Source organism: Emys orbicularis, chromosome 8, assembly GCF_028017835.1.
Source record: "Emys orbicularis isolate rEmyOrb1 chromosome 8, rEmyOrb1.hap1, whole genome shotgun sequence".
Taxonomy (NCBI): domain Eukaryota; kingdom Metazoa; phylum Chordata; order Testudines; family Emydidae; genus Emys; species Emys orbicularis.
In genome coordinates, this window is record NC_088690.1 from 110,779,889 (window position 1) to 110,803,298 (window position 23,410).

Consider the following 23,410-nt stretch of genomic DNA (forward strand, 5'->3'; position numbering starts at 1 on the left):
TAGTAGTTGGAAAGCTTTATTTTTAAGCAGTCATAAAAGCAATAATTACTAATTACAAGGCAAGGTAGGGAACCACAGTGAAAGCATCACAGCGGAAATGATTGGAAGTCCAGAGTAAGAACAGAGATACCGCAGATGAAAACTGAAATGCAAGAAATTAGTGTGTTAACTTCCAGGACCTTAGAACAGGTGCACAAAACACCCACAGGAAATAAGCATGCCTTCTGAAATGGTGCTGTCTTTACACCTAGAGTGGAGGCGGCAGAATTCTGAATGGCAAAGTCAGAGGATACTATTTCAGGACATCATGACCTCATTTCCAGCCCAAATAAGGATAATAAAGACCTGACCAGTGTGGTTGATGAGCTGGAAAACAAAAGAATTAAAAACTGGAGGGTTCTTGGTGCTCCTAAAAAGGATAAAGAGGATTATCTGCGAGGCTTTTGTGCTCACTCATTACCAGACTTACAAAGCCCATCAAGGGGTGTAGGGAAAAGACTTATTTACAGCTGCCAGAAGACTCTTTGCTGAACCAAACCAAGACGTCGTTCCACTATTTCACTCTTTTCTGTCCTGTGGCAGAATTCAGGAAGCTGCTGGAGTGGTTGCATTATTAGGATCCTGGGTTTTGATAGAAATATTCTCACAAACTAAACCCGATCCCGCAGTAGTGAAGGCTGGTTTGCCACAGTGTAGAAGGTGCTGTGTAACAGCTCCTTTACTTTTATTATTAGGTGTACAGAGAAAGGGAGAGGAGCAGTGGGGGAGGAAGAAGGGGTCATTTGGCCCCATCTATGGTTTAAGGAGAGCCAAACAAGAGATGTGGCTACTGTTGCCCAGCGAATCCAGCCATGGAAGGTTTTGATTTAGCGAGCAGGCTTGGTAGATGTCTGAAAGTAGAATGAGAAATGCCAGTGTAGGACAGTCGTTCTGCAGTTTCCTTGCATGTCTAGTCCAGGAAGATGAAATAGGAGGAAAGGCATCCTGAAAGGAGATGCACCTGAGACCAGGGAGACAGGCTGGCAAAATGGGTCAGTGCTACTTTGACTTCAAAAGAGCATGTACCCCAACTGTTCTCTGATGGGAAACCATGCAAAAATAATCCACGTGCTAACGCAACACCATTTTCATGGACCTGAAGTAAGCATTGGCCAGGAAAGATTTTTTCACACTCCGATATGAAAGACACCCCATGTGGAAGGTTCCATAGTCAATAGGAAATCATCCCCAATTAGGCTAGAAAAAGGAGGATTGTACCATCATTTATTGGCATTAAAATAATGCCTAAAGACCCCAACCAAGATAAATATGCCCAATGGCCTGTGATGGAACACTAGGTAGGGTGGAATCTGAGTTACTACAGAGAATTCTTTCCTGGGTGTCTGGCTGGTGAGTCTTGCCCACATGCTCAGGGTTTAGCTGATTGCCATATTTGGGGTCGGGAAGGAATTTTCCTCCAGGGAAGATTAGCAGAGGCCCTGGGGGGTTTTCACCTTCCTCTGCAGCATGGGGCACGGGTCACTTGCTGGAGGATTCTCTGCACCCTGAAGTCTTTAAACCACAAGTTGAGGACTTCAATAGCTCAGACATAAGTCAGGGGTTTGTTACAGGAGTGGGTGGGTGAGCTTCTGTGGCCTGCGTTGTGCAGGAGGTCAGACTAGAAGTTCATAATGGTCCCTTCTGACCTTAAAGTCTCTGAGTCTATGAAGGCCCTATTGTGCAAGGCACTGTACCAGGTAAGAGATAATCTCTGCCCTGAAGAGCTTACAATCAAATGGAGAGCAGTTCATAATGTAGGCCAAGTACTACTGTACACCTGGAAGTGACTCAGTGTGGTGCCTCCTCTTGAAAATTCCTTAGATGTCACTGAAGTTTGGCTGAGGGTCAGGAAAGGTAGCATAATAAAAGAGGAGCAAAGAGCATTTGTCCTCAACTTTCCCAGATCCAGCCACCTGGGACGGCACTTTTTACCCTGCAAATGTGTTTCTTGTGAATGGGAATCTAGAGGAGATAATGGCGTTTGCATTTGATGAGAACAAGACCAAGGGAACGCACAGAAAAAAAGTCTATTTCAGGTTCAGACAGAATGTGACTGCTTAATGGATGAGTGGGATGCAAGACCTATTAAGGGAAAGTAGAGCTATCACCACTACGTCAGCAGACAGAGGGTAGACGACTGTGCTAATGGACACAATGGAATACCAAAAGGTGGTACGGGACAAATGGTTAATGCAGGGGTAGGCAACCTATGGCACGTGTGCCGAAGGCGGCACGCGAGCTGATTTTCAGTGGCACTCACACTGCCTGGGTCCTGGCCACCGGTCCGGGGGCGCTGCATTTTAATTTAATTTTAAATGAAGCTTCTTAAACATTTTAAAAACCTTATTTACTTTACGTACAACAATAGTTGAGTTATATATTATAGACTTATAGAAAGAGACCTTCTAAAAACGTTACAATGTATGACTGGCACGTGAAACCTTAAATCAGAGTGAATAAATGAAGACTCGGCACACCACTTCTGAAAGTTTGCCGAACCCTGGAGTAATGTATTGTGTTATCAGAAATGCACAGGTGACCCAACATTGCAGTATAAAATGGAAATGAACAATATGATAATGGGAATTTATAATTTGCATTGGTAAGGACAAAGGCATGTTTCATACACAGGAGTAGTCTCTTCCCTCCTCCCCCTCCCCCACAAAAAAGGCTACTGTACTCCATAAGAAGTATAAATCTTTAATCAGCTCACCAGAGCTAGCCCTGTCATTCCTGGTATAGATTCACTAGCACAGCCTGCTTCTTGTTTTATGAACTATTTCACTCGTTAAGAGATTTACATCCTATTTCCAGGATACAGACTTATTGAAAGAGCAGATCTTATCAGATCAATACAAGATTTCTAATCTAGTTCCACATCGATAGTCCCTAGAGTGAAGTAGAAGAGCCAGTTACAAATATTTTAATTAGGTCTGTCAAGCAATTAAAAAAATTAATCGCGATTAATTGCATTGTTAAACAATAGAATCTCATTTATTTAAATACTTTTGTATGTTTTCTACATTTTCAAATATATTGATTTACAACACAAAATACAAAGTGTACAATGCTCACTTTATATTTTTGATGACAAGTATTTGAAATAGTATTTTTCAGTTCACCTAATACAAGTACTGTAGTGCAGTTTCTATCATGAAAGTTTAACTTACAAATGTAGAATTATGTACAAAAATCTGCATTAAAAATAAACCAATGTACAATTTTAGAGCCTGCAAGTCCACTCAGTCCTACTTCTTGTTCAGCCAATCGCTCAGACAAGCAAGTTTCTTTACATTTGCAGGAGATAATGCTGCCCTCTTCTTGTTTACAATCTCAATTTCAGGTGACAAGAGGCATTCTCATGGGACTATTGGAGCCAGTGTCACAAGACATTTACATGCCAAATTCGCTAAAGATTCATATGTCCCTTCATGCTTCAACCACCATTCCAGGGGACATGCGTCCATGCTGATGACAGGTTCTGCTCGATAACAATCTAAAGCAGTGTGGACCCACGCATGCTCATGTTCATTATCTGAGTCAGATGCCACCAGCAGAAGGTTAATTTTCTTTTTTGGTGGTTCGGGTTCTGTAGTTTCCGCATCGGAGTGTTGCTCTTTTAAGACTTCTGAAAGCATGCTCCACACCCCGTCCCTCTCAGATTTTGGAAGGCACTTCAGATTCTTAAACCTTGGGTCTAGTGCTGTAGCTATCTATAGAAATCTCACATCTTCTTTGTGTTTTGTCCAAACTGCTGTGAAAGTGTTCTTAAAATGAACAAGATGTGCTGGATCATCATCTGAGACTGCTATAACATGAAACATATCGCAGAATTCAGGTAAAACAGAGCAGGGGACATACAATTATCCCCCCAAGGAGTTCAGTCACAAATTTAATTAACGCATTATTTTTTTTAAATGAGCGTCATCAGCATGGAAGCATGTCCTCTGGAATGGTGGCCAAAGCATGAAGGGGCATACGAATGTTTAGAATATCTGGCACATAAATACCTTGCAATGCTGGCTACAAAAGTGTCATGCAAATGCCTGTTCTCACTTTCTGTTGACATTGTATATAAAAAGAGGGCAGCATTATCTCCTGTAAATGCAAACAAACTTGTTTCTTTTAGCGATTGGCTGAACAAGAAGTAGGACTGAGTGGATTTGTAGGCTCTGAAGTTTTACATTGTTTTGTTTGAGTGAAGTTATGTAACAAAAAAATTCTACATTTGTAAGTTGCACTTTCACAACAAAGATTGCACTACAGTACTTGTATGAGATGAACTGAAAAATACTATTTTTTATCATTTTTACAATGCAAATATTTGTAATAAAAATATACACGTTTGTAACTGAAATCACAGAATACAAGATATATGAAAATGTAGATAAATATCCAAAATATTTAATAGACTACCAATTGGTATTCTATTGTTTAACAGTGTGATTAAAATCACGATTAATTTGAGTTAATCGCATGAGTTAACTCAATTAATCGACAGCCCTAATTTTAAATCACTGATAAATTTTCAAAAGGAGATCCAATACCACCCAATGTGATCCCAAACTTTCCTTGTGGTGGTGAAAAGAATAGGACCACAGTAATAACTGTCTCTTTATGCACAAAGTCTGTGAAGAAAGGGTGGATTCACACCATACTTTACTATCACAGAGGCTATGATTAATGAGAATTAACAGCTAATTATACAACACTTGGATGTTACAGTTTGTAAGAGAAATTAACAGATGTACTGAGTAAGTTTCATAAATATTTGTCCAATAACCATTTGAGGAATGCTGCTACTTACGGAATATATTATTCCGTATGTATTATTATGTATAATTACATACATATTTTATGTCTGTCTATCACGGGATGTGAAAGCACTTATAAACCTAAATAGATATCAACTATATAATGAGATCACTAAATCCATCACCAAAAATGCAGACACCTTTGAGGAGAAAGGCAGCAGCTGTTTAACAGCACTGAACAACATTGCATAACCGTTAATTCTGTTGTAACCACATAGAGAATTAAAGTAGCAGAAAGTAGCTCCTGAAGGTAGAATGTGGTGAGGACTGGAATTAATACCTCTCCTTTCCTCTCCTCATATGAAGAGTGCCAGAGCATCCTTAATGAGCACAGGTGGTCAGAACTCCACTTTTACAGGTGACCCCGAAAGATATTACTATCAACAAAACACTACTGAAAAGAGGACTGAGGAAGTTATGTGTGAGGTTCTCTGGTCTGTGTTATGCAGGAGGTCAGATTAGATGGATCATAATGGTCCTTTCTGGCCTTAAAACTCTATGGAGTTATACAAGAATCTATTGTAGTGTTGACTTTCTAGAATGAATAGCAAATACAGGGCAAAAGACCATTTAAGTATGCTAGTGCATATTTGGGAAAGATGAAAAATTAGTAATACATTTAAAGACTGCCTCTAATTTCACAGACAACAGGAGAAAAATTATTTTGAGTTGTGTTTGGTAGAGAAGTCCTAGTATGTCCTCTAAAAGTCACTTGTATTCCACCACTCCACCAACCTTTGTATTTTATAAGCTGCTCCATTTATTAACAGGTAACCAGAATCCAACAAACACAACGTAACAATCCTAAATTTCATGATTTGAATCTATATGTAGCCCCTGAGCATGCAAAAGGCAGCATTGGTTGCAATGGGAGTTAGGCACCTAAGTACAGTTGAGGATCTGGACCTTTAAACTGTTCCCTTCCAGGCTAACTGACTGCAGGGATCTTTGAAGTAAGAGTTTCCATATGGGGGAAAAGCAGCAAATCAGTTGGTGCAATCAGCAATAGTGGTCCCAGCCCATTTGGTTGACGGGGAAGGTAGTCCCATCCCTGTGGGCTTTTTGTCAGGCAGTGAGAACAACTTTTGCTTAATATTGGTGTTTGGGTGAATGTGGCTTTCTTCAGGCTAAATTAACTTGGTGGCCAGGGTGGACCTACCACCCTTCTCTCTGTTCTGTTGTAAGCAAGATGATAAAGGAGAGTTTATGTTCAAATGTAGATACCAATGAACAATTTCTCATCTATTATGAGCAGAAGAAAGCTGATCTTCTCTGGGGTATGTAAAGGTGAACTGAAATGCATTAAAAAACATATGGATTAAAAAATCCAACAGAATTCAAGCATATTTTGACTATGATGTGTTTTAAATGAGAGAGTTGAAAGTTAGTCTCTCCTAACCTATCAAGATCTGGCCTCGAAGAGCAGTGCCAATAATGAGGTACACCTCTACCCCGATATAACGCTGTCCTCGGGAGTCAAAAAAAAATAAAATCTTACTGCGTTATAGGTGAAACCACGTTATATTGAACTTGCTTTGATCCGCCGGAGTGCGCAGCTCCCCCCCCCCCCGGGAGCACTGCTTTACCGCGTTATATCCAAATTCATGTTATCTTGGGTCGTGTTATAACGGGGTAGAGGTGTAGTAGATTATACACATCCAAGGCTAACTTTTAAGGGTGACCACTGTATTTACAGTTTTTAAATTCTGCTAGTGTATTCTGCTAGTGATTGAGGGGAGAAGTGTCAGATAGCTGGTTTTTATTTTACATTTCTTAAAAAGCATTTTATTTCACCTTCATCGGTCTTAAATGGCCCTTCAGAGTGTACCCATGTGATGGAAGTAAAAATTAAACAGCGATCAACGATAGCTGCAGAATCACTTAGCCAGATGAGTTAGTGGGTCACAGAGAGAGAAGAAAGTTAACCAAATAAACCAGCAGTAGGTGCAGCCTCCAAAATTTGCCAAATGAAGCTACCCCTTGGGATGACAATCCCATCTGAAAATAACCAAAAGGAAACAGAGTGGATTGAGTCTTGCATCCTGATCCTTGCTTTTTCATTTATCTTATCTCAGGCAGACTATTTATGCAATTGATTGGTTCTACTGGAAGTGTTGAAGGCAAAGATTAGTGAGGGGAGGTGGAGGAATAGGGAACAGGTTGCCTGAGATGGATCACTCTGCAAAGCTGTATATGAAAAGTACTGTTCATATCAATAAAGGCTGGGTTTTTCAAAGGGACCAAAGGGAGTTAGGTGCTTAAGTCTAATTGAAAGTCAATGGGAGTTGGGTGCATGGCTTCCAGTTATACTTTTGAAAAAATCTCCAACATTAATATTTTCCTCATTCCCCCCCTTAAAAAAACTACATGGCAATTACCGTCTCTCAGTTGGCCTGGAATCAGCAAAATGTGCAAGTCTGAAGGCTGGAAGTGAGGAGTTTGTGGTTTTAAAGGCTTATTTTGTAGTCTCAACTACTTCCCTTCCAGAAGAAGGAAAATGACTAGGACATCACCTCGAGAGGGAACAAGCCTCTGTCCAACGTTCCTCAACGCCAAATGGCAACTGCCTCAGGAATAAATGCCCCTCCCCCAGGCAGGCTGACTCCCCTGCATTTAAAGGTGAAAACAGTCTGGAGACTAACCCTTTCCATTACAAAGCTTCATCCGCCAAGCACTCCTCTTTAAACCAGTCGTTACATATCGAGCTGCAAAAGGAGACAGAACAAGTAGGATAAACTCCTCTCTGCCCATCATATACAGCTCAGGCCATGGGAGGGTGCAGCAGATAGCTTATTTATTTCACTCCTCTGCTTGGCTTTCACCGAGGGCGTGCTTTCCCTTAAAAACCCCCAAACATTCTCCCATGTGCTTCATTCACTCCTGACCGGGTCAGCGTTAGCCTGCCAACACAGTTTGTGGCATTTTATATAAAACTTTACTGTTCCGACTTTCCAACCGGTTAACAGCCCTTGCCAGCAAATAAAAGCCTCTGGTGGCAGGTGAGTAAAGCGATTGAGAAAGCCATTAATAAAAAACACCCTGAAAAGGAGGAAGCCACCAGTCGTTTAAAATGAGTCTGATCCTCTGTACCCCCAAACAAACTCCCTGAGTAAAGATGGAGAGCTAACAGGTTTATTATCCTCTCTTTGGTTGTAGGTCATTATTACGGCATTGTTTTCACACATACCAATTCCATCTTCACTCATACCTGCCATAAAACAATGTGTGTGGGTGTCTTTTTAAAGAGGACTAGATACAGCTGCCCTCGGATTGGAGACTTGTAAGGTGGCTGAATATTGCTCTGCCAATTTCAAGTATGTGGCCACGGAATTGGTCTACGATAGCAGGACGGAGCTTTTCTGGGCTGTGAAGCACAATGGGGCAGGGCTTTCATCAATGAGGGGGAGTGGACACAGCCACACCTCCCATGGGTTAGGGATGATGTTGAATAAGGCCACTGTGGCCAGCTACAGAAATATTAAGTGTTAAACTATTGCATGAATGATAGTATCTCTCAAAATTCATGTGTTGAGGTTCAGCGACTTTGGTCCATTGGTAAGGATTGAAGTGACCCTACCTCCAAAGGCTATGCGGCTATAGTCTCACTTGGTGTAAATCAGCATCCCTCCACTGACCAGAATGGGGCGATGCTATTTCACACCAGCTAGGGAGGTGCCCCTTGATTTAGGGACACCACCAGTTTAAATTAAACACCTGCCCCCTCCCTCCGTCTCTGTTAATATGGTGCAGCTAGCCCTGTAACGGACAGTAAGGCTCACTCTACACCACTCTGGCAGCCCACAGGGGCTTTAACGTGGGTGGAAATGGCTCTCTAAGTCCCAGAGGAGGGGACCTCCCCCCCCACAGCCAGTGCAGAATTGGCTCCAGGGTTTTCCACTGGCCGTGCTCCCAGTCCCAAGCTTACGGGCAAGCTGAGGACTCATCCACGTGTGCCCAGCGTGTACTACATTACAGCTTTTCTCTGTATCCCGGGGCCCATGGAAACAGAGCATAAATTAGAGCAACCTCAGCGCTGTTCTAACTTGGGTCTAGGCACAGACCCAGAATACAGAGAGCTCAAAAGTGGTCATTGCCCCATGTGCAAAGATGGGATAGCTGAGAACCAGGCCCACTGACTGTCCCTAGGAAACCACCACAGACATTCTCTTACGAGCATTACCTTTCTTTTCAGCATGTCTGTTGGCTGCCGTAAATGGAGCAGTCAGTATTTCTTGCCAGCACCATTTTTGATAGGTTTATCCCAACATGCATTTCACCAAGTCCCATGGAGACTTTCAGGCTGACAAGGAAGAACCAACCCCATTGGGTGAACAGCAGGAGCCATCGGGGGCTTGTTTGGCAGTTCCCCCCCGACCTGGAGAGCTCTTCATGTTAGCTGTAGTTACTAGGTCTGCATTTAGTATTCATTGCAATCTTCGTGAATTCCTGCACTGTTCATGGGGCTCTCGCATCTTTTTCTATCAGTATCCTATCGCTGTAATTTATTATTAGTTAAGAATTAATAGACACTTGGAAGTATGTTACTTTTTCCTCTTATCTTCTGGCGCTTAAAGGCATTTCCTGCAGGAGATCAGACATTAAATCTGTCATGTAAACACATTATTTTGTCATGTAATGCATTATGATCATACACTACCAGGAAAATGAACAGCTCTTAACAGCTTGTGTTTGATGTGTACTGTCACCAAAACCCAGGAAGAATTTATAAGGTGTTGCAGTTTAATGTGTACCTGTTTAATAGGGTTCTGTGTATAATTCAAAATATGGTTCTTACAAGAGGTATGAGATACAATGAATTTCAATGTGAATTATAAAGCTTAATCTAAAACTCCATGTTTTCTCACGCTGCTGATAATAAGATACAGGGAGTTGTTTATATGCAAATAAATCATGACTCTCTCATTTTTTGTCTCGGAACGTTCCTCTCTTCATCAAGATTTGTGAAAGTATAGACGTCACACTGAAAAGTGCCACACATCATTACTGCATGAAAGTTCAATTGTACTGGGGAAATTGATGAAAAACTGGAGTGGGAAAGTTAATTGGAGAATGCTGCCCCTATGGAATAATATTCAGCCAGTCAAGCTTGGCAAAGTGCAGAAGAAAGGAGTTAATTAAGGGCTTGGAGAAGTGGTGGTGAGTAGGTTTTGTGGGGGCGGAATCTCCATGCATTGTATTCACATGTGCTTCCTACAGGATTTATCATACAGCAAGTGATAGATTTTTTTTCATAACAGGGCTTCCTCGGCTGAGTCCAAGAACATCAAATGGTATCTGGGCATCTAACTCCTATTGAAGTCAATGGGAATTAGGAACCCAAATACCTTTGAAGGTCTGGGCCTGAGAGCCAATATGAAATACTAATATGGTCATCATTAGCACCTGAGAGACGCAAAGAAGTAGTGTTTTCTTCCTTTAATATTATATAGACACATCCACAGGAGACATCCAAAGGTGAGCCAGGGATTTTTGCCCTTCATGAGTCTGGAGTCACTGTCACAACCACCATCTTTGCAAGGTCTTATTCGCTAGTCCTTATCCACTTGCAACCCTCACTTGGTAGAAGGTAGAGCAAGATCAAATTTTCTGTTTGCCTTCTCCAGCTAATGGGCCACATGGTTTTATTGACTTAATGAATTCACAGATTTGACACCACTCATAGATGAAAGTATAACCCGCACAGACTCTGAAAGTGGTCTACTCCTCCCCAGGTTCTACATTCATCACTATGTCCCTCCTTGGGCATCTCTCTCGTGAGAACTGCTCAACAAACCTTATAAACCAGTTCCATTGATATCACTGGCACCGGAGAGTCCGGACTCCAAAGCGATGGAAGCGTCAATTCCAAGGATCAGAAGTTGCTGCAGTAGGCGCTGTTGTGAGTCACTATAGAACTAATGGCCCAGCACGGTGTAAGATGGGCAGTGGGAACTGGTTGGTTGGCGGTGCTCTCTCTCTCAAACAAATTCCTGACTACATTAAGCTCCCATATCCTTTTTTGTAACAGGATTGAACTGAAGTAATGTCCCAGTCTCTCCTAGCATGCAATAGCCGTGGGCCCTGCACAAGACCACGAGTAGGGAGTGTTCTCTTCCACCCATGGAGAGAGGGGCAGCTGGAGCTATAAGTTGCCTGGGAAAATAGAAATGAAAACATTGTATCCTGCCAAGGTATATTCCCTTGGCACCTACAAACAAAGAGACTGGGACAACACATGTGATCACTCACAATTAATAAGGGAGGAAAATGCCTAAATATAAGAGCAAGAGCCTCTGATAAATACGTGCTGTTAAGAGCTGCTTTAAAGATTTGCACACGAGGAACAATTTGCAGTGCACAGAACAAAATGTTGTATTGGTCCTACAAAACCCAGGAACAATGCTGCATGTGTTTGAGCACTATTTCAAGATACACAAATCTCCCTATACATCACTCCTGTGACAAGGGCCAGGCTTCAACACTCAATCAGCACCAATTTGCACCCCCCTCCCCAATGAACACATCTCTGGCCTTCACATTCTCCATTGCCAGAGAGATGGAGAAGTTTAGCAGTACCCCGCTCAATAAATCTCAAGCACTGGAGAGCAGACTCCTCATAATCCTCCCCCACTTTGGGCTTTAAATTAGATACTGGCTGACCTGGAGAAAGGAGAGGAGACATGAAGTAGTGGTCAGGGCTGGATTCCTGGGTTCTCCTGCCGGTTTTACCATTTGTTATTCAGTGATAAACAGGTTGCCCAAAGTCAGAGAAGCTAGGATTCTGAGAGATCTGTAAAATACTGAAAGTGCTTTACAATAATTCATTAGTCTCTCAACAATCTTGAGAAATTTTAATGGACGATTGTTAAGCACTTTAAGATACTCAGATGAAAGATACTACCAAGAATACTTGGGAATTCTTCAGCACCTTGGAATAAAGTGTGAATGACCTTAACATGAACATTTGGAGGCCAAGAGAGTGATGCGGATTTACATCAGCTGGGCATCTGGCCCCTGATTGGCAGACTAACCTTTTACCAAAGATAAAGAAACAGTTAAAAAAAAGCACAGTGCTATATGATGTACAGTGCAGTCTTACACATATTATTAAAGAGGTTTTATTTTTAAATAGGGTTGCCAGTTTTGGTTGGATGTGTTCCTGGAGGTTTCATCAAATGACATTCATCTTTAATGAAAGATTAATCTTTAATTCCTGGAGACTCCAGGTCAATCCTTGAAGGTTGGCAACCCTATTTTTAAAGCTAGGATGCCATAACTGACGGAGGACATCTAGTCCAACAGCTAAACCAGGGAGTCCGAGCCCCAAAGAGAACTGCAGAATTACCAACAATGTCCGTGTTAGCGGGATCAGATCTGAGGAGGTAGCTGGAGCACATTGTGTTTCTAACAATGGTTTTAGAAGCTTTATCAGTGGGAACAAGAACCCCAGCAATCAGGGGTGCTGGAACAATTTGTATAGTGGGGGTGCTGAAAGTCATTGAACTCAACTGCAAACCCGGTATATGATGGAAACCACTTCAAGCCAGGAGGTGCGGCAGCACCCCCAGTTCCAGCAAGGGTATTTTATTTTCAAACCAGTTGATAAATGAAAGGCCTCATACTATTAGCCCTGATTCATATGTAACCCCCCTTTGACCTTTTGGGTTTGTAGAATGGGGTCCTAAAACCCTCTTCCAAGCCCTTGGGTTAGAATTCAGCCCAGCTTGAGGCAATTCTAAGATTTATAACAAAGTTGTTCACATTTAACTGCTCCCCCCATTTCAAATGAATTGTGCTTATGTATTCTCAGAACATGGATCACCACGAATCTCTCTGGTATTCAGGAGGTTGGGATTTGTGCATTTCCTTAATTACCTCCTCAGCTTCTACATTAGAGAGATAATGGACCAAGGACAAACACTGAGTGGCTGCTGCTTGTATTCCACTCCCAGCTCACCTGAGAAAGAGATTCCCCATTTCCTGGGAGTGGATTTAACAGGGCGAGGGGGCACTAGCTTAGCTTTCATCTCTGGGCCGATGAGTTCAATATCAAAAGGGCAAATGGTCGAGAACCTGCCAGTGAGAGTTTTGTACATTTAAGAAGTGGATCCAGTGACCAAGTCCTCAACTGGTGTAAACTGGTACAGTAGTGGAGCTCTATCAATTCATGTACATTGACAATCTGGCCCAGCAGTCTTTACCCTTCAGATTCTAACAGTTTTAGAAGTAGGTTAAAAAAAAAAAAAAAAAAAAAACCACCACGAGGCGTAGGTGATTCACAAGTGCTCCTTTAGCACTCGAGCGCTAAGCAAGGTGGATTGCCAGGTCTACCATGCAATAATGTCAGGCACATGGGTTTTGTTTCACTAAACGAAAACTTGACATGATGCAAGGCTAGGTCAGCCTGAACTCCATGAATAATTCAATGGCAGATTAAAAAAAATAAAATAAAGGATTTTGTGTACATGAAATCATCTCTATGTATTTAGGAATGAATCTGAACAGATTTAAAATTAAACAGCTTAATTCACTGCCAGGCGAGTGATCCAAAAGTCCAATAAATAATTCATCCTGGCAACAGACGCCGTTACTCAGCCAGGTCTATGACGCAGATCATGTCAGGGGGGGCTTGTTTTGTCTAAGAAAGACAACTTAATTCAGTGCAAAGTGAATAATCCAAAATCCCATAAATGATTCATCACTGGATTAAAAGCTATAGATTTCTCCATAGAAATTCTCTGCCTTGCATTAAATATGCATGTGTGTGTGTGATGGGTATTATCTACTGTACAGCTTGGCTAAGATTGATACCAGCTCCAGAGTTCTTGGGAGTAATTTTGAAGCCATTAATCCTGATTTGATGTATATCAAGGTATGAAAAGGGGTTACCTTCAGGGAGCTGTGCTCCAGTGTTAGCAGCAAATGAGGGGGAAGGGGGACGTGAAGAGAAACACTAGGCTAATTTCAAAGCCTACCACAAAAGTTACTCAGTGAAAGAGAGAGAGCTTGATTCTCCTTGCCTTCCAACTCTCCACTGGTGTAACGCTGTTGATTTCAATGGAATTACTTCTGGTTTGCACCAGCATGTGCAAGAGAAGAATCAGGCCCCCTGAGTTTTAATTTCACAGAACTGACGATACATGATTTTTAACTGGTTCTGCTGTATAGTGCTCTGACTGTGCAGGGTGCTTCAAGTGGCTGGAAGATACGGTTATGTACCTGCCACAAGGGCCTGATCCAAAGTGGTGCTGAGGTGCTCAGAATTCAAAATCCAGCAGCCTGCTTGTTAAGTAGCATATCTTGCCATGAGTACATTAAAGCGGTGCTCCATGATCTCTTCTGTCTGCCGCTTGCTTTCCAAGCTGACTTTAAGGTGTGGTGGGTTGTTGTTTTTTGGGGGTGGGGGAAGAAGGAGGAAGGGGTGCAGAGAGAAGGGGTTGTTACTGATCATGACCTAACACAGGGGTGGGCAAAGTTTTTGGCCCGAGGGCCACATTGGGGTGGCAAAACTGGATGGAGGGCTGGGTAGGGATGGCTGTGCCTCCCAAAACAGCCTGGCCCCCGCCCCCTATCCGCCCCCTCCTACTTCCCAGCCTCTGACTGCCCCCCTCAGAATCCCTCACCCATCCAACCCCCCCACTCCTTGTCCCCTGCCCCTAACCACCCTCTGGGACCCTGCTCCCTGGCCCCTGACTGCCCCGACCCCATCCACACCCCCGCCCCATGACAGGCCCCCTGGGACCCCACGCCTATCCAGGGGAGGGGATGGGGGCTAGCCTCCCCAGCTGGGAGCTCAGGGGCCGGGCAGGACGATCCCACGGGCCGGATGTGGCCCGCGGGCTGTAGTTTGCCCCACCTCTGACCTAACAGGTCCTGAACTAGAGTTGGCCTGACAATGGGAATATTCCCTTTTGGAAATAAAATTAAAAATACCACAGTAAAACCAGTAAGAAAGAAGAAAGAAACCCAAAGGCTTCCCCCCCCCCCCCGCCCTTTTGACTGTTTTCCAACTGGAGAGAAAGAGAGACGCTCTTCCTGGGACTAATCTTCCCGAGAGACGTCATCTCTCCATCTGCTATGCTGATGTAGCTATAATCAGCAAGGACCCTTCAGTTGGAGTGAGAACACTCCTGCCAAGGCCCTCCCTGGGGGCAGAACTGGGTGAAAACTCTTAGACGAAGAGTTTATTTGCAAAAGCATTTTCAGGTTGATCAAAACTATTGTGAATTTGGGTGAAACTGGGTAAGTAGTTTTGACCTATAAAAGGGGAAATATGTCAAAAGTCCAGGTGGGGGAGGTACTCTCTTTTATTGGACCAACATCTTCATTTAGAAATATCAGACATTACCTCCCCCGCCTTGTCTCTCTAATATCCTGGGACCAACATGGCTACAACACTGCATATGAAGGAGTCAAAATGTTTTGTTTCGACATTTTCTAAACGAAGCAATTTTACTTGGGTTTCAGTCACGATGTTTCGAAATGTAGCGAGATTCCATTTTATTTATTTAAAACAAACACGTTAAAACTAAACAAAATGAAAGACATTTTGGGTGGAACACAATTGTTTTTTGGTTCAGCCACCAAACTGAAATATATTTATTTTGCTCAGCTCTCGTTTAAAGGCCTCTCATCTCTGTAACTCCCCTCCCCCCCTCCCCCAAACACACAGCCCTCTGGCCAGATCATTTTAACATCTCTCCTTTCCGGGGTATCTGTGTCCCATACCAACAGAGTCCCACACAACAGTGATCATTGCTAGGATGTTCCACCCCAGCAGGGCTCTCTTCCATCCCAATCTGACAGACTAGCCTTTCAACAGAGCTCAAAAGCAAAACAAACCACAACAAAAGCAATTTCTGCCCCTTCCTCACATTTAAGGTTTTAATCCCCCCTGGGTCCTCTCCTAGCAGTTTTTCCTGCAGAACTCTGACTCGCCAGAGTTACCTCCCTGCAGTCTTCCCTCTACTCTGGATCCTCCACTGCTGTCTACCACCAAGGAGTCCTCTATGGATTCTACTTCACCCCTCCTAAACACCCCGGTGCAGGTCCCACTGGGAGAGGAAACTCCCTCTTGAAGCTCCTCTTCAGTTGAGCACCCTCCTTGGGTTTCTTCTCTGGAGGTCCAGCCCGTTGTCAGGGCTCACCACTGGAGCGTGCTCCACCAGGTAGCTTCTCTGTATCTCTCTGGGCTCTGCAGTACTTAGGGAAGAAGGCTGCAGTCTCTCTCTTTCCCTGCAGCACCTTCTATCCTGGGTTTCCTCCCTTTATGGGAGCCACCCAGGTCCTCCCTCAGTTGGGATTCATCTTTGACTTGGACAAGACTCACCCTCCAGGTGTGTTAACTGGCTGTCAGCTCCCATTAATCTTTTCACCTCCTGTGTGGGGAGTAGACACTCTGTCACAATAAGATGCTGAATCAGACTCTTTTTAATTGGTCCGGGGCAGCCCGAGCCATGGATAGTGCTGCTCTTCAAGGAGGTTAGAAATCAGGAGAAATAAAATGAATAAATCATGCAATGCATCGCTCATACCACGGACATAGGCAGGAGCTCCAGGAAGAAGTTGCATCACTGACAGGTGCAGGAACCTATTTCATTGTAGTATTAGTAGAACTAAGACAGCCAAAGGAGCAGGCCCCTGAACCAAAGTCAGTTGAAAGATTCCCAATTAATTCAATGGGCTTAGAAAGCACAGCCTGATTCAACGACCCATTGAAGGCACCTCATCGACCCTAAGCAGCGTCACACTCTAACTTGGGCAAGTCTGCATGTCTTGTGCTCCGTCACAGTGAATTCCTAATGCACAGTAGCAGCCTCATCCACCCGTGTCATCCTTGCTGCTCCGCAGTGAAGTTTATATGGCTCATTTGTGCCACCTGCTGTCACTTGTGAAAACATCCTCCAACGACTCATTTCAATGAGGGTTGAAATATTCCACTTTCTTGCATGCATTGTTGGTTCCTTCCCCACCTCCTGGGATGGTGTTTATTTTTACTCCTAATTCCCTATGCCCTCACCCTCAGTAACATTCTTGTGTTATTTCTTAACCTGCAATTATAGACCACGCTTTGAAACTAAGATTTATTTAAGCATCTAGAAGAGAACATTAAAGTCAGGAACCAAGTACAGGGAAGTAATGAAATACACCACTAAGATGGAAAGGGACCATAAGTCTATTACGAGAGGTCTCTTATTAATCTTAAAATCTTTTCATTTGTTCCTCTGGTTTCTTCTTGGGGGATTCTTAGTCCTATCTTAAAAATGCAGACAAGCCAGGTAGTGGTTCTTTCCTGTTTTCCGATTACCCAGTCCTATTCCTAAATATACCTCCGTTTTTAATTCCTTTTCTATACCTCCTCCATACTAATTGGAGTAGTTCAGACAGTATCTTCTCACTTCAGACTTCCTTTAGCCAACTTAAAAATTGGTCATTTTGATACAGCCAATCACTCACAAGTGCTAAATCCATGTAAGATTACTATGGTAAATCCTGGATTAATTAACCACATCACTTCATGGAGCAGCGCCATCCTCCCTTTAGACGTCCCAGATATAAATTCTATTTAGTCCAGACATTGAATCTAAACAAATCAAAACCCACTTAGGTCCAACTGCAGCTTCCCAGCGTAATGCCATCATTATTGCAATAAATTCAGCAATGCAGAGTGGTTGGGGAGCATTAAAGCTGGAGGATATTTTGCTAATTTAAAAAGGTGGTGATGCAGAAAGTCTTGTGGGCTCCGTGGTAGACACATGCCAATGTTTCAGCAAACCGCTTGGCTTGCTGGCAAGCGGAGATGAAGGAGTCTCTTAAAGCTCCTAGGCTTCTACCTTTCCCTCCACTAGGCTCACCCAGGCGTAGGCAGAAAACACAATGAGGGGTGTGCATAATGATGCCTGGAGAGGTGCAGAGACCAAACCACAGTGGCGTTCATCACAGCAGGACTGTTCTTTGTTAAAGCCGGAAGTGGGTGTGTCAGTTGGTTGACTTTTGGGAAGCTGAAAGAGGAGGAAGGGGCGTAGAATGCATAAACATCATTGCCACTCCCACTGGCCCTGCAGGAGCGGCTGCTGCAGCAGCAGCGTTGAGTGGTCAAATATTTTTGATAGACCAAGTATCAGAGGGGTAGCCGAGTTAGTCTGGATCTGTAAAAGCAGCAAAGAGTCCTGTGGCACCTTATAGACTAACAAACGTATAGGAGCATGAGCTTTCGTGGGTGAATACATCCGACGAAGTGGGTATTCACCCACGAAAGCTCATACTCCTATACGTTTGTTAGTCTATAAGGTGCCACAGGACTCTTTGCTGCTTTGATAGACCGGTTTATTCTAAAGTGAAGCCTCCTGCAGGAGTGGGTTGTTTTTGATGAAAAGAAGCCTAAAATGTTTTCTCTCAACAGGGTTATGTTCCATTTTGTTCTAATATTTAATAGAATAGTTGTTTTTAATATGAAAATATATACAGACCACCACCACATGGGCTGCGTGTTCCAGGTTGGAACAAGGCATTGCAAGTGTCTGAGTTCCCATGGAACAGAAATTCCAGTTCCTGAACAGCTCTACTGTCGAGGATCGACTGGCTGCCCCTCCTCACTGTCTGCCTAGTCAAGGGTGGGAGTTGGGAAGAAGCACTGATCACCAGAGACCCAGCGTTTGAGGAGAAACAGCTGCCAAGTCTCCTTCACTGCAAGAGTTTTCCCACTGCTGTTAAAGTAGGAAAATGCACCTGGCTGCTCCTTTGAATCTGACAGCTCATCTGCATGTTTTTGGCCCCCATTTCCTGTGACAGTCCATGGAACAGTTATAGAAGGAAGGTGTTTGGCCAGGCTGGCACATGCATGCCCATGGGAGAAGCAGGGAGCCCCATTTTTGCCAGGCACCAGCAGAAATAGCAAGTGGGCAGAGACCCTCGAGAGTTGGGTGGGGAAAGGCTGAGAGACACCTTAGAAGGAGCAGGAGATTGAAAGGAGTGACACTATGGACTAGTGGGATCCCTCCAGCAGAATATCACAGGAAGACCCTTATTCAATGAAAAGACATTAGATTTAACACCCCACCAATCAGTTTACAGTGTTTCTGGCCTCCTCGGAAATCTGCCTTTGCCATTAAGGAGTTAACTTAGAAATCTCAAATATTGGACAGAGTAAATAGTGTTTCCTACTGCATCACATAGGATTTTAAAGCACCACCTTAAAAGTTAATTCTGCCAGCAATGCTTTGTATTACCTTCATGCCTAATCCTCCTTCCCTTGATCTGGATTCTTCTCCTAGGCTTTCTAAAAAAAGTTTCCAGATGCTTATGGCTCATTTTTTAAACACTCTTTCCTTTCTGAAAGCTGCTGCTTTGATCTGATTTTTCCCCCCTATTCTGCTCTGGGATTGAATTCCTCAGGTTTCTGTTTTCTTTAGAGAAAGGCATAACTTCCCTAGTTATCTCTCAAAAGACTCCCTTTAACTTTTCATTAAATGCACAGACAGCTGGTATCAGCTCCTCATGAATTAGTTCAGCACATTTCCATTTAAAATATGTCCCACCTGACTTCATTAAAATTCCAGCCAGGTTCCTTTCTGTCTTGTCATTTCCTTTGTGCATTCAAATCGGAGTAAATAATGGGGGGGGGGGGGGGTGGGAGGGAGAATTGTTAGAAACCCAAGTTATTTATAGCTTCTCAGTTGCATTTTTGGGATTTGTTTCCACATGGGCAGATTAGATCAAACTGACTTCGTTGGCTAAATCCCTCAATTCTAGTGCTGTGCCCCAAAATGTTATAAATACAACCGTCATCACAGAGAGAGTGCCAGATCCTCAGCTGGTATACACTGGTCTCACTCCACAGAAGACAGTGCTCCACTGAAATGAGAGATTCTGATTTAAACCAGCTGAGGACCTGATCAAACCCTTAATTGGTAGACCCTGGTTGAAATGAAAAATTGACTGACTTCATCATCAGAGGCTCCTAGATTTTTGTTGTTTAAGGAATTGCTTCAAAACCAGGAGCCCCTCCTTATCCTTTAAACATATGAGAGTGTGTCTTACTCACACCACTTTCTGGAGCCAGGCATATCATCTGCAAACTCCCCATGAACAGCTCAGCCACAATACCCCAGCTATTCTAGTCCAGGGCACAAAAATGGTTTCCATGAGGACTGACTCCAAATTGAGGCTTTTGATCCCGGAGTCAGGACCTAAATAGCTTTGAGACTCATTCCCCACTCTGTTACTACAGTTCTACTTCGCTGTCCTGCCCCTGAAGGTGGAACAGCAGAGTAATGAAACTGGCATAAACAACTGGGGGGGGGGGGGGGGGGGAAATCAGGCCCTGTTAATTCAAGTAAGCCATTTCTTCCACTCAAATACCATTTCCAGAAAGTCACTTTCCATTAAAACAGCTGCCACCTGAAGCTTAAAAAAAACAACCCCCCCCCCCCCCCACACACACACATTTAACTTTTCACACAACCAAGAACTTCCCACTGTACCAGCCTCAATTCATGATTCTTTCCTTTGAGGCCCAAATGTTTCATTGGCTAATCTATTGTCCTGCACCTGAATTTCCACAGAACCATGCTACTTACATCAATCTACTGCAGGCCTGCTTTCGCTTCCAAGCTGAGAGTATACAATGGATCCCAATTTATCAGCCACCCAGCCAAGTTGATTATGAGAGCACGTACAAATTTAGCTGAAGACGAATGCTAGTTGAAAGACAGACAGGCAAAAGCACCATGTGAACAGAGGTTCTCTCCCTGCTGATTGTCAAAAAATGACACACTTCATTCTACAGCAATGTATCAGCCAGGTGGCCCTGGAGCTATACAGGGGCTACACTTGCAATAAGTTGACTGGAAGAGAGGTTTAACAGTGCACCGCTTCCATTATTGTCCAGGGAGAGACCGCATTTTCAGGGATTTACACAAAGGAGAATTTAACCGTATCCCAATACTGACCATGTCATGATACCTTGCAGTGTTGTCCTATTCCTATAATGTAATACCACAGTGAGCTGATAAGACAAGTGTTTGTTTCATTCTGTAGCACTGTAGGTGTCTAGTACTTGTGTTAGTGGCAAACAGTCACCCCCTGGCTTTTCAGACACAGGAGATTAAGTCTGGAAATTAGCCCCCCAGCCTTAATCCTTCAGTAGTGAACAACTTCAGAGAGCAGATCTGAGTTTGAGAGGCATTGAAAGGGCCCAATCGGCATGCCTGTCCCCTGGGAACACCTACAGAAGGCAACAGGGGGATATGCATGGGGGACTTGCAAACAAAGTCTTACTAGTTGTTTCACCCTGTAGAAGGGTTGACTCACCATGGGTGCACCCCCTCATGGCAGGGCACGGTGTAGCAGCCCTTTCTGCCCTCATTCCCGCTGCCAACAGTCACTCTGGTGGTCTCTCTTCTTACCGCTCAGCCCTCCAGCCAGGTTGGGTTTTAATCCCACTCTTTCCAGGGTAACGGAGCATTCAACTAGTAATCCTGTGTCAGGTCTGTGGCCCCTGACTCTGGGCCCAGTGGTCCTTACACCTTTCTCTCCAGGCTCTGGGTTGTCCTTATCCCCTTACATCAGGGGCTCCATATTGCCTTCCCCCAGTGGCTGGTGGGGAAACCCAGGCCCACCCTCTCTGCTGGGTTCTAGACCAGGGACTCTAGGACAAGCAGCCATGGTCTGCTCGGTCAGTCACCTTGCCCCTTCCTCCCTAGGCGCCTTCCTACCATTAGTCTTTCCCAAGGCTTTTCCCCCAGCCCCTTCCTGGGCTCTGTGTAACAAGCAACACCTCCTAGGGTCTCTCTCCAGAGGGCCAGTTCCTGCTCCTTCAATCAGGGTCAGCCACAGGAACGACTCCAATCCTGTGTCTTCTGGATAACTCCACTTATCCAGTGCCCAGAGAGTCACTGCAGAGCTTTTCCCGCTCTTCCTGCAGCCCCAAACTCCAGTCCAAATGCCCCTGAGGCTTTCCCCTCACTGCCTCTGGCTTCCCCCTGGCTCAGAGCTCTCCAGCTCTGGCTTCTCTCTCTGCCTTTAGTCCAGGAGAGGAAACGCCCAGCTAGTTGTCTCCTCCCTACCTTCTTTCACTGCCCCGTGCTGCTTTCTTTATGGAGAGCCAGCTGGGTTCGATCCCCCGTTAAGCCTGGCCCACCCTCCAGGTGCAGCCAGGTTGCATAACGGGCCTCTCAGGCCCAGATTAACCCTTCCATTGCCTCTGTGGGCTACGCACTCATTAAAATGAACCAATAAACAGGGCTTCACTTAGTGACTATTCACTGCCCAACCTTCCCAGAATCAGGGCTGAACGTGTCATTTCTAAAGGGCCCAGGGGCTCCCATCAGTACTTTGGAGGCGATGCTCTGCTCTGCTCCCCTTATACCACTTGGGCTGTGCAATGGGGAATGGAAACCACCCCCAAGCCCTTGCTTGGGTCCCGCAGTGGGTGTGGGGGAGGTGGGGAATGTGGAACCCCAGTGGGTGTAACTCAGTGGTTCCCAAACTATTCAGGGTCATGCCCCCCTTACCCCTCTCTGTGCCCCTCCCCCCCAGAACTGGGGCCAGGAGCGGGGCTGAGGCTTGGGGGAGGAACATAGATGGGGTAAGGGGGCTGCAGCTGGGGGTGGGGCTGGGAGTAGGGATGGAGCTGGAGCTATAGCCAGGGGCTGAGGCTGGGGGCAGGGCCGGCTCCAGGCACCAGCAGAGGAAGCACATGCCTGGGGTGGCACATGCTAAGGGGCAGCATTCCGGCCATTCTTGGGGCCGCACAGTCACAGTCCGGGTTTTTTTTTTTTTTTTTGCTTGGGGTGGCAAAAATGGTAGAGTCGGCCCTGGCTGGGGGTGGGACCAGCGGCAGGTGTGGAGCAGTGGCCAGGACACGGTCATCAGGGGCTGAGGGCTGAGCCACAGCCAGGATGTGGTCAGGGGTGGGGCTGGGGGCGGGGCCACAGCCAGGACATGGTCAGGGGCAGGGCCACAGCCAGGATGTGGTCAGGGGTGGGGCTGGGGGCGGGGCCACAGCCAGGACATGGTCAGGGGCGGGGCCACAGCCAGGACATGGTCACGGACAGGGCTGGGGGCGGAGCCACAGCCGGGACATGGTCAGGGGCAGGGCCACAGCCAGGATGTGGTCAGGGGCGGGGCTGGGGGCGGGGGACACAGTCAGAGGCTGGCGGCGGGGCCAGGCATACTGCTGGGAGCCAGGGCAGCAGCTGGAGGTGGGGTTGGTGCAGAACTGGCCTCCCTCCTGACCTGCCGTGGGGGCTGGTCCAGGCCCTGTTGTGCCCCCCCAAACGTTCCTCACTGCCCCCCTCAGGGGGTGCGCCCCACAGTTTGGAGACCTCTGGTGTAACTGATTCACACACTTCAGTTTTAAAGTCTCACGGTGCAGCCCAGGGAACCCAGTTTCAATTTGTAATCAAATACAAATTGTTATTAACCCAGGCACATTTAAGGCCATGATGTCCAGCCCAAGGAACACAAGTAGCCCCGATCCACAATTTGGTCACATCTGATTTAAACCATCAGCAACCTCATCTCTTAATTTTTCTTTGATTCTGCAAAAGGAATAA